Here is a 15811-nt window from a genome sequence, read left to right as displayed (position 1 = left end):
TCCTGCCCATTCTTCCTGGGCTGATGTGCCTGCTTGTGCTCGTTATCTGGGTGTTGGCTGCAATCTGTTGCCTCTCGGAGGGGAATCACAACCAGATCCGGGGAAGGACTTTTTCTCACATTACATTTTGTATTTTATATCATTGCAATCATACATATATCTTATTTATACCTTTTACGAATTTTCATTCATAGATTAATTTATTACAATGCTGAAACAGAGAAATTAAGAATTAGGACTAATTTATAAAATTGCTTTGCGTAAAAGAAGGGGCTGCAAAACCCATGTGAAATGCTGACTGTTCTCATAATAGCAGGAAGATTATAAAGACTACAGGATGAGATAAGGAGCTGGAATACGTAAACAGGATACAAGCCTAAATGCGCCATAGGATGAAAGGGTTCCTTGGATTCTTTTGGACTCCTAACCCAGAAGAAATGGAAAGGGGAGGGTCAAAAGAACTGAAGGGAGCATGCACAAGAGGACAAGGTAAAAAGTTCAGCAGAAGGAAAAATGCTGACTTCAGCCCCAAAGACCCCCAGAAGACCACCAGAGTGACCAACAAGGAGCAGTGCGCAGCTGCAAATAGGTGTGGAACTAACTTTAATACTAAGCTGGGACAGGCGGGGTTAGCAAATGAATATGTGTTAGGCGTACTGTGTAACCTTAGTTGGTAGAGAATAAAAAGGGAGAAACAAGTCTCTAAGGTGTGCATGCCTTTGGAGGAGATAGCCCCATGCACCTCAGGGCTAAATAAATTCATACCTACTCTTATAACTACTCTGCAAGTTATAGAGTCCTTTCTATCCGCATATCAATGCCAATATTGGAAGTCTAGTTACCTACATGAAGATACTTGTGTTATAAATGAGTAGACAATTTGATTAATAAAAGAATTTATTAAAAAAATACAATTGTAAAAAGCCACAAGCAAAAATCAGTTTGATGCTGTACCAGGTGAACAGCGTCAGGTGAGGCGGGGAAGGGCTTGTTAGCACCACTTCACCATGCTTCACAAACTGCAACTGTCCCAAAGTGTTTTTAATATGTTTTCAGGTTTCTCGGGGGTCTCTTGAAATACACTTCTTGTAGTCAAATATTCATGCTGTTTTGGGTGTATATGTTGTAATCTTGTCAGGTTTCTTGGAAATACACTTCTTGCAGATGAATATTCATGTTAGCCTTGCTGCATCTCAGTATAATCTCATCAGAGGTTTCCTGGAAATATGCTAGGATTCTTATCAGACAGGATTATAACTTTAGCACAAATTTATTTATGCTATGTATTACACTTGTATTGTCCACAATTCCAAAATTAATGGCTTAGCAAATGCCTTGTGCAAGTATCTACTTCCAGATCAATGAAGACACTTCAGTTCTTGCATGCAATCTCTTTTCCTACCTCAGGACTTTATGTGAGAAAAAGTAATTTGCCATTTTGTGGTGAACTAGATGAGATCTCCTCTGCTTCTCTGTGTGTTCATCTGTAGTAATTTATTACTTCTAACATACTCAGATCAACTGATGAGTCATGCTACTTTGTTTCATGAGGAAAATGTGTAGTTTAAGCAGGTACTAAGTATCACATTTTCATAGATATCCTGATAATTTGGATGAAATACATAGCTGGCAGGAAAATGTTGATTTTTGTCATGGCATCTGCAATTTTGTCAGCCACATTACAAAAGCTAAAATGAATAGTTGAAAAGTCATTATTTTTAGAAAGAGGATGTCTTTGACAGCAAGTCCAAAGTTTTAAATTGTTCATTATTCTCATAATTAATTGCCTCATTTTTATATTGCCGTTTTATTTCCAGATAAAAGTTATTTAAATTGAACTAGATCCCTTTGTCCTTACTAACTGTGCTATGTCTTTTTCAGATCTCTGTAATGTCTATTTCTTCTTGCCTCCTTTGGGCTCTGTTCTCTGTGGATATAACTTTTCTCTAGTCTCTCAGCCTCCTTTGGGCTGAATTCCTGTGGTTACAACTTTTCTCTAGTCTCTTAGCCTCCTTTGGGCTGAATTCTCCTTGGATCCTCCCTCATAGGGAGTCCCACTTATCTCAGTCCTTATTATTCGATGAAAACTCTCGAGCTCATTAGAATCTTGTTTCTTGTGTTTATTGAAGGATCCTTACAAAACTTAACAGGTCTCTCCAGGCTGGTTACAAGATCAATCTTTGCAATTTGGCACATTTCTTTCTTCTGATGGTACAAACAAGGCCTTGTCGGTCACTTCGTGTCTGACGCACAAAATGGCCTCAAACTACACAGTTCTTTTATCTTTATACCTATTTTTACCCAATTAACAATAGACACGTACATTATTTTTCTTAATGACCCAATGACCCATCACCTCTGTGTTGCACTGCAGCATTTTCTATCCAATCACTTACTATTACCCAAAAACCTCTACTAGAAGAACATGAAGAAGAAAGAAGAAGGGACAAGGGACAACACCCTAAATCCTCCATCTTCTCTCCTATTCTCTAAACTAACTTTTTCACCCAGTGATTTAAAAAACTTTCTAATCTACACACACTTACACTTTTAGCTTTTTCTATCTAACTTCAACATTTGTTTTCATGTATCACCATGAAAACATGCTCATGAATTTCCTATTATATGAAATTCAGTGTTTCTTTGAATTCTAGAACTAAATATTAAAAACAAGGGCATACACACTGTATCTCAGACTCCAGCAGATCTCCACATTAAACATTATTCTCTACAGACAGGGATTACAGGATATTGTGACTACAGAAACAACACAAAGATTTTGATAATCCAGAGGCCTGTTGTTTTGATTTTTTCTACATCTAGAATTGCTCAGTCATGTCATAATTATTTTTATAATTTTGTAAATAACTTAACCAGCTTAAAGGGTTCTCTGTTATGAGGATTTTCCAGGCATTTGTTCATTTGTGTGAACTTTTAATAATTCATTATTTCTTGTATCATTTTTATAGCAAGTATATTTGAACACACTGCTGTCAATTATGTTCACTTAAGGAGATGAAGTTCCATTGAAAGGTCTTCTTATAAATCTCTGGGACACATTGGCCTTGTTAGGAGCAGCAACATGCTGGGAGATCCTACTAATTGGGCTAAGTACCATGAACTCTCTGTTCTTTCCAGAATTACTGCTTTCCAACATAAATATAAACATAAATATTTTCCATATTGCAAATAGATGTTTTAATTCTGAATTCCTTTTCTTTGGGTGTTTCAGATACCTTTTGTGGCACTGCTTACAAAAAGTTATGTATTTTTCTAGCATTGTTAACAATCATATCACTTCTAAATATCTTCTTTATGTCACTCCTAATACATTTTGTTTTTAAATGATTGTTCACATGGACATTCACAATGGCAGTGCACATACACTAAAAAGCTTAAGCTGGGAACATCTGAATCATGTGTATCGCTGTGCTTTTCCCCCTTGTTTTACTGTGCTCAGGTTATAATGGAAAGATGTGGTCACTATATTTAAGATCTTCTTGGAAATCTGGCTAAATTGTGACTTTTCTAGAAGTTCATGTCCTTGTCCATGGTGAGTTAGATATTACTTCCGATTCTTTTCAGATTGTAAATCAGTTAACTTTCTCTTTTTGTGACATTCTCTTTCTTTCCTCCTCACTCCAAACCCTTATCTCCCCTTAGCAATTTTCTGGATCTGAAAGGCTTCATACTATAGAAAAAAACATTAGGAGAAAATACAACTCTGCAAAGTACACTATTCCCAGATGCTTTCAACCAAAATCATGTACCAAGTGGTAGTTGTCAAGTATAGGAGCCCCCTCAGCTACCTTCTAGGAGCTCAGCTAGTTGAAGACCAGCTTCTTTCTAAGACCTGCTATGAAAGCTGTAAAAACTTAGTCTTCTCACTCCTTCCCTTAGGAGTTGCTTTTTGCTGGGGCTGTCACCCTTGCTCCCCTGTGAGATGCATTGCCGCTCCATTGCAGTCGTGTCAGTGCCTTCTAACTTGTCAGTCTGGACACCAACCCACAAATTTGACTTTTTGAAGAAAATCCTTTTCTTTCTGTGAGAAACAAGCTTCACATATTTTTAGATATAATTTAAAAATTTAATAAAAGGACAATTAGGAGATAAAAATAAAGCCTGCAGATACGGCCAGGTGTCTCTGCATTCAGCCAAGAGAGCACACCTTACTAACAAAGGATTGTCCCTTAAAAACAGAATCCTACTACATATCCATAAATTCTCATGCATATTCATACATTCTTCTTAAGTTTTTTGACGTTCCTTTGTTTAGTTTTTACCTTGCCCCCTTCCAAACAGATCAATTTTCGTGGCATCACTGGGTTTTATATCTTCAGATAACAGATGCAATAAATTCTTCTCTTGGAGGGCTTGGAGGACAAGATAATCTTAAGAATGCAGGGGGGGTCTCTGACTATATTTTCAGTCTCTGGGTTATATAAAAAAAAGTAGTTTATGTGCTATAATTTCTAAAGTCCCCTGCCTCTCTGTTACCACTGTCTGCCCAGCAGCAGCCAGGGAGACAGGGGAGATGGTTTAGCTTATCAAAGAGGAACCTAAAAACAAGACTCTTTCCCTTTGCTGAGATGGCAGTTACAGCTTTATTTCTTGGGATCCTACGGAGTGAGGTAGCAGGAGGGAAAGAGGAAGAGGTATTGATAAGCACCCCTTTTTTAAGGCAGGGGGAAAGGGGTGGGGGGCATTCACACAGCCAATAAGGGGAACTGGGGAGAAAAAGATAAGGGAAAGAAACTTACAATTCTACATTTTTGGGGGTACATTCTTTTGGGTCATACCATTTTTCCTAACTGCATTGCCACATCTCACCCTTTCTTACCATATAAAATTTTTTGAAGGGTTATCAGATCATTTTGATACAGGTCATGAGTTTGTCCAGCACTCATGATTGACGGGCCGGTTAAGTTGCTTCTGGTCTGCTAGCTCTATGCGGTTAATCTCTGAGGTAGTAGAGACTAATTTTTTGAGAGCTTTTAAAACTAAACAATGGACAGTCCCAAATGCTAGCATGATTAGAAACAGAACAACAAAAAACAACAAGATTCTTTTGATTATCGAGGTTCACCATCCTGTGAGTCCCCAGCCTTTGAACAGCTCACTAAATCAGTCCTCAGCTTCTTGCTTCACTTGTCCGATCAAGTTCTTCATCTCTCGGAGGGCTCTGTGGATATTGGGAGCTTTTGAGGACAGGTTTAGGCAGCAAAGTCCTTCAAATTCCTGGCTTTCGTGTCCATGCAGCAGCAGAAGAAAATCTATGGCAGCCTGATTTTGGAGTGCGGTCTGTCTGGTAATCTCTTCATCTTCGAGGAGGGAGCTGAGGGCAGCTGATGTTAAGTTGGCCTGTTTAATCACCCAGCACTCAAGCTGTCTTACTTAATCTAGTGCCTTGGCAGCTGCAACCCATGGAAGAAATATGGATGCAGCAACCCTTTTTGATTTTGACCAGTGAAATATATCTGAATCACAATTTGAGTCTAAAATATCAGTGCTTCTTTTATGGATTTCATGAGTCGAATTGTCTTTCCTAGTCCATCTAATAATTTGGGTTTGGTTGAGTGCAAACAGGGACAGCCTCCCAAAAGTGCAAGGCCCCCCTCGAAGGCAAGATGGGACTCCTGCCCATGCTTTATCTCCACATATTAGAAATATACCTTTAGGGAGGATTCTTGGATGTGAACAGCGAGGATCATCCACTAAGACCTGACTTAGTGCACCACACCATTGTTTTGCTTTGTATTTTTTTGGTACTGGATTATGTGATTGTATAGTTTTGTGTCTGGCAGTGAGTTGTAAATGAAGTGAACACAGAAGGGTGCAGAGGAAGAGCCTAATAGCTCTAATTATTGGGGCTCTTTATAAGCTCTGGGAAGTACTGGTAACCACTTTTCTATAGGATTTTTCACTGCCACAGCTCGCTGTTTACAATTTTCATGTGGTTGGTCACTGTGTGTTTTAGGAATTGTATTAAACTTGGGATCACTAGAGCTGGCTGTAAAATCTTCTGCCTGCAAGGGAATTCCTACCAGACAGGTGGACATAGGGTCTTTTGCTGCTGCAGTGGACAGGCAGATATTGTCTTGTTGAAGTGTGTGTGCCAGGGTCATCCAGATGTTCTGTCATGGCTGAGGGACGATCCAGGCAGTGGTCAGGCTGCTCAGAGTGAGCAGGAGGATAGCTGAGGTAAGGCTCATCATGGGTTTGAGTGTGAGATAGGTTATTTCTAAAAGAAAAGAAACAAACATTTTTAAAACATATTCTCAGTCAATGTATGCAGATCAGAGAGTAACCAGAGGTTAGGAAGGTTTCTTCTTGTTTTTCCCGGTGGCGTCTTCTTTTGGAAGCGACTGCCACTTGTCTCTCTACTTCTTCTGCCGGGGCTGGGTTTTTGGGAACAAAAGGCTTCACCCATTTTAGAGGAATCCATCGGGGGCCTGTAGGGGTGGATACACATGCGTAACCACGCCCCCAGGTGACAAGTTCATAGGGGCCCTTGGCTTGCCAAGTTTCAGGGTCCCTGATTAAAACCGGTGGACGCTGTGACAGTTTGAACTGATCACCACTGTTAAAATGCTGAGTCACAGGAGGATTCATGTTTTCAAATGAGCAGTTTAGGAAATTAATGGTAAACAGAGCTTTACAGAGTTTCTGTTGTGGAGACATCCACACTGCCTCGCTACTTTGCCTGGCTAGGACTTGTTTGAGCGTCTGGTGTGTATGCTCAATCACCACTTGACCTGTGGGGGAGTGGGGGATGCCAATTTTGTGTTCCACTCCCCACTGCTGAACAAATTCCAGGAACTCCTTGGATTTATACACTGGGCCATTACCATTTAATTTTCTTAGGGATCCCCAGCACTGAAAAGGACTGTACTAAGTGTTGTTTGGCATGTACAGATTTTTCTCCTGCATGAGCAGAGGCATACACCGCTCCTGAGTATGTATCAATACTCACATGTACATACTTAAGGCGACCAAAACTGGGAATGTGAGTGATACCTGTTTGCCACACCTCACAGCTTCCAAGGCCTCAGGGATTAACCCCAGTGCCTAGCGATGGCACTGCCTGGAGCTGACAAGTGGGACAGGTGGCCACAATGGCTTTAGCCTGACCCTTTGTCAACTGGAACTGACGAATCAGTCCTGGCACATTTTGATGATATTGCTGATGACTTATCTTGGCCTGCTGGAATACATCTAGGAGACTTACCTTTTCAGCTGGGGCAGCTAGGGAATCAGCTTTCCAGTTTCCCTCAGCAATTTCACCTGGCAAATCGGAATGCAATCTTATATGCATCACATAGAAAGGATGTTCTCTATTTGAAATCAAATAAATCAGTTTTGAAAGCAATCTAAAGAGATGTTAATTCTCAATGTCCTTGAGAACTGCTCTGCCTGCTCTGCTCTGGACACCACTCCCGCTACATAGGCTGAATCAGTAACCAAATTAACCGGTTCTGAAAATTTCTCATAGGCTCTCATGACTGCAGCCAGTTCAGCTATCTGGGGTGATCCTTCTACAAACTCAACATCAGCTTCCCAAAGCTGAGTCTGTGGATTTCTCCAACTCATCACCAACTTGTGAGAGGTTCCAGATGCATCAGTGAACACTGTAAGAGCTTTGAGTGGCCTTTGGCTCCTTTTCTCACAAGGAATGAGGTGGAATTCTTCATGAATCAATTTGTGTGAGGTGCATGGACCGAAATTTGCCCCCTATAGCTGTCCAGAGCTAACTGGAGGTTAGCATTGCTCTGCAGCAGGTGCTCAAACATCTCTTTGGTCAGTTTCTCAGGGGAGTTTTTGCCTTCTCCAGAGAGTCCGGAAGGTGAATACACATAAAGTCACAACCAGCCAGTTCCCGCAGCCTTATCCTGGCCTTTTGGATCAGCTGAGCTATCAGCTCTTGTGGCTTGGTGATAGTTTTGGGTCATTGATGGGAGAGAAAGACCCATTCTATGATTAAGAGTGGATCTCTCTGCCCCTCGGCCCACTGGAATATCAACCCATGTAAGTGTGGTAATTTCCCCAGGACAATAAATTTGAAAGGCAACTCAGGTTTAAAGCAATGTGCCTGTCTTTCTGTCAAGGCCCTTTGTGCTTTTTCAATAGTGGTTTTTGCTTTTGGAGTCAGTTCCCTGGGAGACAGCAACTCTCTCTCTCTCCTTTCAATAAATTGAGTAGGGGACTCAGATCTTCATTAGTGAGACCTAGCCAGGGTCAGACCCACTTTAGTGATCAACATAGGGAATAGAGATCTGCTAGAGTTTTAGGATTGCCAATGATTTCCAATTTCTGTGGAACAAATAGTCTGTTTAGTGATCTCCAGGCCCAAGTATTTCCAAGGTGGCATCATTTGAACCTTGTCTTCCTGCAGTTGGAATCCAGCAGAGGTTAAAACTTTAACCAGTAGGTCAAGGGTGTCTTGCAGCATGTTGTTATTGGGACAGCATATTAAAATATTATCCATGTAATGCAAAATGATGGCATCTCTTTTTTCAGCATGCACTGAGGACAGCAATGACCCCACATACCACCATGAAAGTGAAGGGCCTCACTTTCATCCCCTGAGGTAGTAGTCTCCAGCGGTACCTTTTCATTAGGGCTTCTCAGTTAATTGTGGGAATGGAAAACGCAAACCATGGTGCATCAGCTAGGTGTAGGGGAATTTGGAAAAAACAGTCTTTAATATTTAGCACTGCCAATAGCCAATTTTATGGTAACATAGTCGGGGATGGCATGCCTTGTTGAAGAGACCCCATGTCCTCTGGTTTTTTGTTTATTTCTCTCAAATCCTGAAGGAGGTGCCACTTATCCTTCCCTGGCTTTTTTATTACAAACACAGGAGAATTCCAAGAGCTGGTTGTTTCTACTATGTGTCCCTTGGCCAATTCTTTTTCCACCAAATTTTCTAGCGCCCCGAGTTTCTGTTTGCTAAGAGGCCACTAGTTCACCCAAATTGGATTATCATCTACCCAAGATAGCTTTTGGGTAGGACGCTCTGCAGTGGCCTCTTCTAAAAATCCTGGGGGTCTCAGGAATTGTTAATTTCACTCCCCACTGGGACATGGTGTCTCTTCCCCACAGCGGGCACTTGTAATCAGTGACAAAAGGACAGACATTAGCTAATCTACACTCCGGGCCTTCAATCTGGATGATATCTTTAGCCATTTTTGGTAGTTCCACCCCTCCAGCACCCTGTATTTTGCCTGCCATGGATTGCAGTTCCCAATGTGAAGGCCACACTTTTTCAGGTATGATAGTTACATCTGCCCCAGTGTCAATTAACCCTTCTACATGGAGATGTTCTGATTTATGTGTCAGGTTACACCCCATAATGGGTTTGTCTTCACCCACCACTTCTGCCCTGTATACTTCTGGTGCTTTGTCATCTACTGGGACTTCTGTTGGAACAGGGATCACCTGGGCTATTATTTGCCCTTTGGCTACATAGAAGGGTGGCTGAGGACATCTTGCCAAGATAATGAGGTTTGTTAGGTCTCCCTTAATTGTCATGGGAGCCACCTCAATCTCTATTGGTGTGTGTGCTGTGTCTCCAATAACAGAATACCTGCTATCCAGTCTAGCCAGGTCTTGTGAATTATCCTGCAAGTCCACTCCAGTGACCATCCAACTATTAGATCTGAAACAAAAAGCTTTAGCAGTTACAAGTCTGAATCACTTTTTCGGTTGCCAGATCTTATTAGGCATGCGTTCCCCACAGTTATGTTTCTGCAGCCTCTCACCCCGCTCCCTTTCCTCCCCTTTTCCCATTTAAAATAGAGTCTTTTTCCTGTTTCAGGTCTGTCATATTTATGCCTTTGTGCCTGACAGCAGGGCACTTTAAATTCGCTTTTTTTTTTGATTGGTTATAGCTTTTTTCTGGTGTTTTCTTTGTTGCTGGGTTTGAGGACAGTTCCTAGTGAAATGTCCTGGCCTCTTGCACTGGAAGCACATGATGTGCTGCAGCTATTCTGGTGACATCTGTGGCTTGTTCATCCCTGGTGTTACAGCTGCTACATTCCTTGGGGTGAATGGTCCTGGTTTCTTGTCATGTGCACTGTACAGATCTGCTTTCTTGGAGCACGCCTGGATCATATCTACTATGGTGGGTGGAGGATGGATGGGCAGATTTAAAATCACTTTGCGGCAGGGCTCGTTGGCATTTCTTTGAGCCATTTCTTTAATCAATTCTGCTTGTGCTGCTGGTTCTTGTACTTGCTGTTGTATCTGCAGTCTGAGGCAGTCTACAAACTGCAAGAAACTCTTGGATGGGAGTTGATTAATATTAACATAACTGCCTTGGGTTTCAAGTGTAGGTATTTTATTATAAGCCTTTTCTGCTACTTCACAGATTTTATCTAAAATACGTTTTGTTAGCACTTGAGTCTGGATCTTCAGGCTTAGACCACCTCCCCTCCTCACAGAGGTGTTCAGAAGTAATTTCATTATTTTCTGCATCTTTTGCATCCTGTATGCTTTGCTTGAGTTTATCTAGGAGGTCTTTTAATGATCTTTTCCATGAACTTTCCCAAAAATCAAATTCAGTGGGTGTTAGGCACCTGAAGAAATCTTTGATGTCAGCAGGAACTAACTCCTGAGATTTTAAAGTAGCTTTAATCATTCTTTTTAGTATTTCACTATTTTTGCCAAATTCACATTGTACTTTACATATCTCTCTGATATCATGGTAAGAGAAAGGGTGATATTGTCTATTAGTTCTTCTTTCACCAGTAAATATCACAGGTGCAGCTGTAGGTATATCTTTGTTTTCCCCAGAGCCTGTATCTCCAGGGTTTTTCTGCCCAGCCCCGCCCCCACTGGGCAATGGGGGCCCTATCTAACCCCCGGGTCGGTGAAGGGACTTATCTGCACCCACAGTGGGCCCAGGGGCCTCTTCTCATCCCCAGGTCGGTGGAGCCCCACAGGGGCTGGGCAGGGACAAATCCCCCCGTCCCCCAGGGGACAGGGCCAGGCCACCCCTTCCCCCACCCCCCCAACAGGAGCAGGGGGCAGGGCCAGTCCTCTCGCTCCCCCCACTCCCCGTGGGTACAGCAGGCAGGAGCATGGAGAGAAAAATTGCAACATTTGGAGGCGGGATTGCAAGATGATGTCATGCTTGAGCAGGGTGTAGTAGGAGGGAGGGAAATGTGGGAGGGAGGGGAGGGGTTATGGGAAAAGTAAGGGAAATGGGTGGAGTATGGTGGATAGAAAGAGTCGTGGGAAGGAGGAGGGTGATACGAAGGGGGTTCATCTACATGGGTATCTAGCACGTGGCTAACTCCATTTTGGATTCCGGGCATGTGGAGGTACGGGGATTTAATGGTTGGAATATTGGGATATAGGGAAGAGTCTCTGGTAGTTTTCGCAACACTATCAGAGCTGGGTGGCTGAATGAGACACATGGATCCAGAAATGGCATTTTTACAGTGCATTTCTTGAGTTTCTGGATTTGTTTCATGTATCTTTTTCAGCACAGGAGCAGAAGGTATGGGGAAAGAGGTATGAGATACTGATGAAAGCTGCAATGGCTAGATTTTTATGTCTTTTTCACTGTTAATAAATTCTTTTCGAATTATAAGAAAAACGGGGAGATATTCTGAAGCATTTTTGCCTCCGTCCTCTATTTTTAGAGTTAGAATGTTGCCAATTTGATCCCATGCAGAGATAGAATTTACTTCTGACAAATCAAGCTGTGGAATGTTATGACATAACAACGATGTGAAACATTTTAACTTTTTTCTAGAGATCTTAAAATTAATAGTACTTAAAAATTCTTGCAATTTGGATTCTAAATTTGGTTGGGGTGTAGATATTGTAGATCCCATTCCTGTTATTAAAATTGTTTTTTCACAACTTGTTTTATCTTGCTTTACTGTAAAAGCAACAAAGCGGTGCAGAGGCAGGCTTTTTTTCTCTCAGCTTGCCACCTCCCCACACACACTGGGATAAGATAAGCTGTTCCACGGCCGTCGCTGCCCACGCCTCATGGCTGCCCTGCGAAACATGTTACAGCCGGCTCTGCGCGAAGCCTGCGGCACGGAGCCTGCGGCTCGGTCCCCGGGCCACACAGGGAAGGGCTTCCACTCCGCGGCCACTGATCACGCGGTCCAGGGTGGAACACGTCACTGCCGCTGGCTCAGGCGCACACCCAGCTGATTCGTGCATGCTGCTGCGCGGGCCGTGCCCGGGACCTGCTCTGCCCTGCTTTCGCGTTGCCTGCCACGCCGGCTTGTCTGACTCATTACTCTTACGTTGCCAAGCAGTAAAATCTTCTTTGTGAATTGACTTTCTCTGGGCTTGAGAAAACTACCAATCCATTCCTTGTAAACTATATTTGTTTAGCTTTTCCAGGTAGTTGACATGCCCAGGCTTGCGAAACACACATGTGTGTTTCCAGACGGTTTTTGGGGGTCTAGCCCAACCAGGGACGCCACCTGCTTTAATTTCTAAAGTCCCCTGCCTCTCTGTTACCACTGTCTGCCCAGCAGCAGCCAGGGAGACAGGGGAGATGGTTTAGCTTATCAAAGAGGAACCTAAAAACAAGACTCTCCCTTTGCTGAGATGGCAGTTACAGCTTTATTTCTTGGGATCCTACGGAGTGAGGTAGCAGGAGGGAAAGAGGAAGAGGTATTGATAAGCACCCCTTTTTTAAGGCAGGGGGAAAGGGGTGGGGGGCATTCACACAGCCAATAAGGGGAACTGGGGAGAAAAAGATAAGGGAAAGAAACTTACAATTCTACATTTTTGGGGGTACATTCTTTTGGGTCATACCATTTTTCCTAACTGCATGACAACATTTGTGCTTTAATATCATGTTATAGCCTAACATATATATGTATTATATCACTATTTTTAAGTTTAATCAACAACAGAAATGAAAGAAACTATATTAAAACAACAAAGTTTTCTAACCTTATACATATAACATTCATGATAATATTTGTGAACAGCCAATAATATAATATGCACTTATTCACACCTTCGATTTGGAGTGGTTGTTGAAGTCACCTGTTTGAGCTCCAAGATGGTGTTAGGAAAATTAATCTTTTCCCATAAGTCACCAGGCTTCTCTAAGGGCAATCCCATATCTCTTTGAGGTTTTGGTAAGAACTGTGCATGTGGATGCTTAATGAAATGACTAAGAAAAACTACCTAATAATATGCAGAGGTACTTGAACAGTGTTGCCCTCAAAGGTGCTCACAGCTGCTGTGCCTTGCTGATTCTTTATTATATTTTAGCTTTCTTTTAAATAAAAGGTCTCTCAGATTGAGAGGAATGTGAATTTAAATGGGGTGAAAGGAGAGGTGATATGGGCATGGTTGATGCTGTTAATCTTTGAACTAAAATGTACATGTCCAACCTCAGATGCATGGGCATGTACACATGTACAGGATGGTTGTGTACAACAGCTCTCAGTATGTAGGGACATTGGGAAGAGTAGGTTCTTCGTTAAAAGCATTACATTTATTTATTCTTCCAGATTATCAAGTAGCTTTCTGAAAACTTGTGATGTCTCAGGCTTGCTACACAAAATACTCAACATAAAAATATGTTTCCCAGTAAATTGCATTTAGAAATCTGCCATGAAGTTCAATTGTAAGCCTTTCAATCTGTGCTACTGTGTTAATTTTTAATCCAGAATGTTGTATAACACTAAATCATGTATTTGTATAATGAACAGTCATTATAGTTGACAAATGTCCTCTTGTTAAAAAATAAAAGTCTGATTGTTGTATTAAGGGAAACAAACCCAAGAATTACAACTTCATTTTTTCTTGAGGTAGTTCCAGTTGAAATGAAGCTTTGTGCATTATTATAGGTGAAAGTAAATGTGACATATTGATGAAAATTTAACTTTTTTAAAATTCAGGAGTGATGACAGTAAACGCCTTCTCTGAACTTCTCCCTGTATTTCCTTATTTCACTGAAACCTGAGACTTGCTTTCTAAATCCTTACCAGACCCACTAATGAATTCTTTCCAACCTCCTTCTCCAGTTTTAATGTGTTTTCAGATGGCAGAAATTCAAAAAGAAATAAAAATGAAAAAGAGAAATGAGAGAATGCAGAAATCCACGGGCTTAACTATTTACAACTTTTACCTCTTATTGCAGCTGGGTCCTGGGGGCTGTCCAGCCCGCAGGCTCTCTGCCAGCAACAACCCAGATAGATGTCCCAGGGGAGGAGCCGCCATCCGGGGTTTCCAGGCAGTCTCCAGACAGGGATAACCCTTTAGAGCACGGGTCGAGGCTTCAGGTGATCTGCTCTTTTAGAAGCAATTTCTGCTCTGTGATCAGCTCTGTTCAGCCCAGCCAGCTCTGTTCAGGGGTTACCCCTGCCAACATGGACAAGAGATGGGAAGATCATGTGGTGTTCCACAGAAAGTCTTTAATGCAGGCTTCAGCAAAGGGGGCCAGTGATGATCTAACCACTGAACTGGGCAAAAGCTGGGGTTTTTATAGGGAAGGGGAGAATTGTGAAGGGGACCAATGGTCTGAGACCGGGATAAGATGACCAATAGTTAACAGGGAGATACCATGGGGTATGGATGCTAAATCTGAACCACAGTGCCTGTACAGATTACAGGCCGCACAGCTCCTCAGGCTTGCCTGAGAAAGTAGTCTGGGAAAAACATGAGAAGGAATTAAAACAATCCTCAGGAACACAAAACAGCCTTGCAGGTGTTGTTATGTGTTCCTTGTTTTCCTNCAGTTTACTAACCAATAAGAGTTTCCTTTCTGTACTTTCCACGTATCTGTCTATAAAACAGGCCTGGAGCAATAAACTAGGAGATCCTCTTGTTCTGACTCCCTTGAGAGTCTGTGTCGTTCTTTCCCGCCGTTCCCAATTAGAACGACAATGGGGTCCTGAGGCAGGAAGGGGTCCACAGCTTAGTAACCATGACTAGGCAGTTTTGTCTTATCTTAGGGGGCATATCTCCAGGGAGGATGCCTATCAGAGGACTGGCTTCCTCCACAACCTCTTTTGTATCTACTGAAACCTATTTTGTGAACTTAATTTGTTCCTTTTAAAATTGGTGTCTAATAGAAATGTTCAAAGAAGTCTCATAAGCAGAATTGGAAGTGTAGAGAAGATGCTACTAGATCTGTTTCCAAAATACAATTTATAGAAGGCTTTATTCCTACTTCAGAATGTTTTTTATACAATGTAGAAAAATAAGTCTCAAATATGAAGAGGTGACTTCATCTTTCTAATTACTTGGAGACTAGGTGGGACCTAGAGTATTTGAAACATCCTCAGCAGATGTCTGTCTTAACTGTCTCTACAAAATCTGAAGCTTCAATGCCTTTCCTAGATGGCTTTTGTCTTTATTCTGCTTTTATCCTTGGGGAATATTTTCCCTTTTGCCCAACTTAATAAGCCACAATTCACTCTAGGCCTGTGAATTGCATGGGATAAGATTGCAGTAAGGTTTATTCCTTTATTAGAACCTTATGAGCACCTGAAGGCTATTGCCCCTTCTCTGTTATTGCTAAAGTGATAAAGTGCTAAAGTAAGGCAAACAAGCCCAGTTTTCTCCAGTATGGCTTGTAGGACACGTTTTCTTGGCCTCTGATATTTTATGTTGTCTAACTTTCTCCAGCTAGTCCACGTGATTTTCTGTATTGCCAAGTATTTTGGCAGCATTATGTTTCTTTTTAGGTACAGTTTGACACTTCAGAAGATATTGGAATATACTGTGCTATTGTCCTTTCACCTTAGCATTTCCAAAAGTTTGTTTAAAAATCAAATAACTAGAGGTCAGAGAGAATCCCTAATTAAATCAGTTTAAT

The 15811-nt window shown here is 41.8% G+C and overlaps 1 protein-coding gene and 1 long non-coding RNA gene across 7 annotated transcripts in view; both read left to right on the top strand.

Moving 5' to 3' along the window:
- The window catches only part of ADCY2 (adenylate cyclase 2), a 276092-nt gene that overhangs the window by 146538 nt on the left and 113743 nt on the right, over window positions 1–15811 (top strand). The window lies entirely within an intron of this gene.
- LOC117243671 lies at window positions 11217–13918 on the top strand. The gene is made up of 2 exons (XR_002001324.2): window positions 11217–11324; window positions 11900–13918. It is a non-coding gene; the product is annotated as an uncharacterized LOC117243671 (long non-coding RNA).

This window comes from Parus major, chromosome 2 (genome assembly GCF_001522545.3).
Source record: "Parus major isolate Abel chromosome 2, Parus_major1.1, whole genome shotgun sequence".
Taxonomy (NCBI): domain Eukaryota; kingdom Metazoa; phylum Chordata; class Aves; order Passeriformes; family Paridae; genus Parus; species Parus major.
The sequence above is the reverse complement of the archived record's forward strand: the minus strand, read 5'-3'. Positions and strand labels throughout refer to the sequence as shown.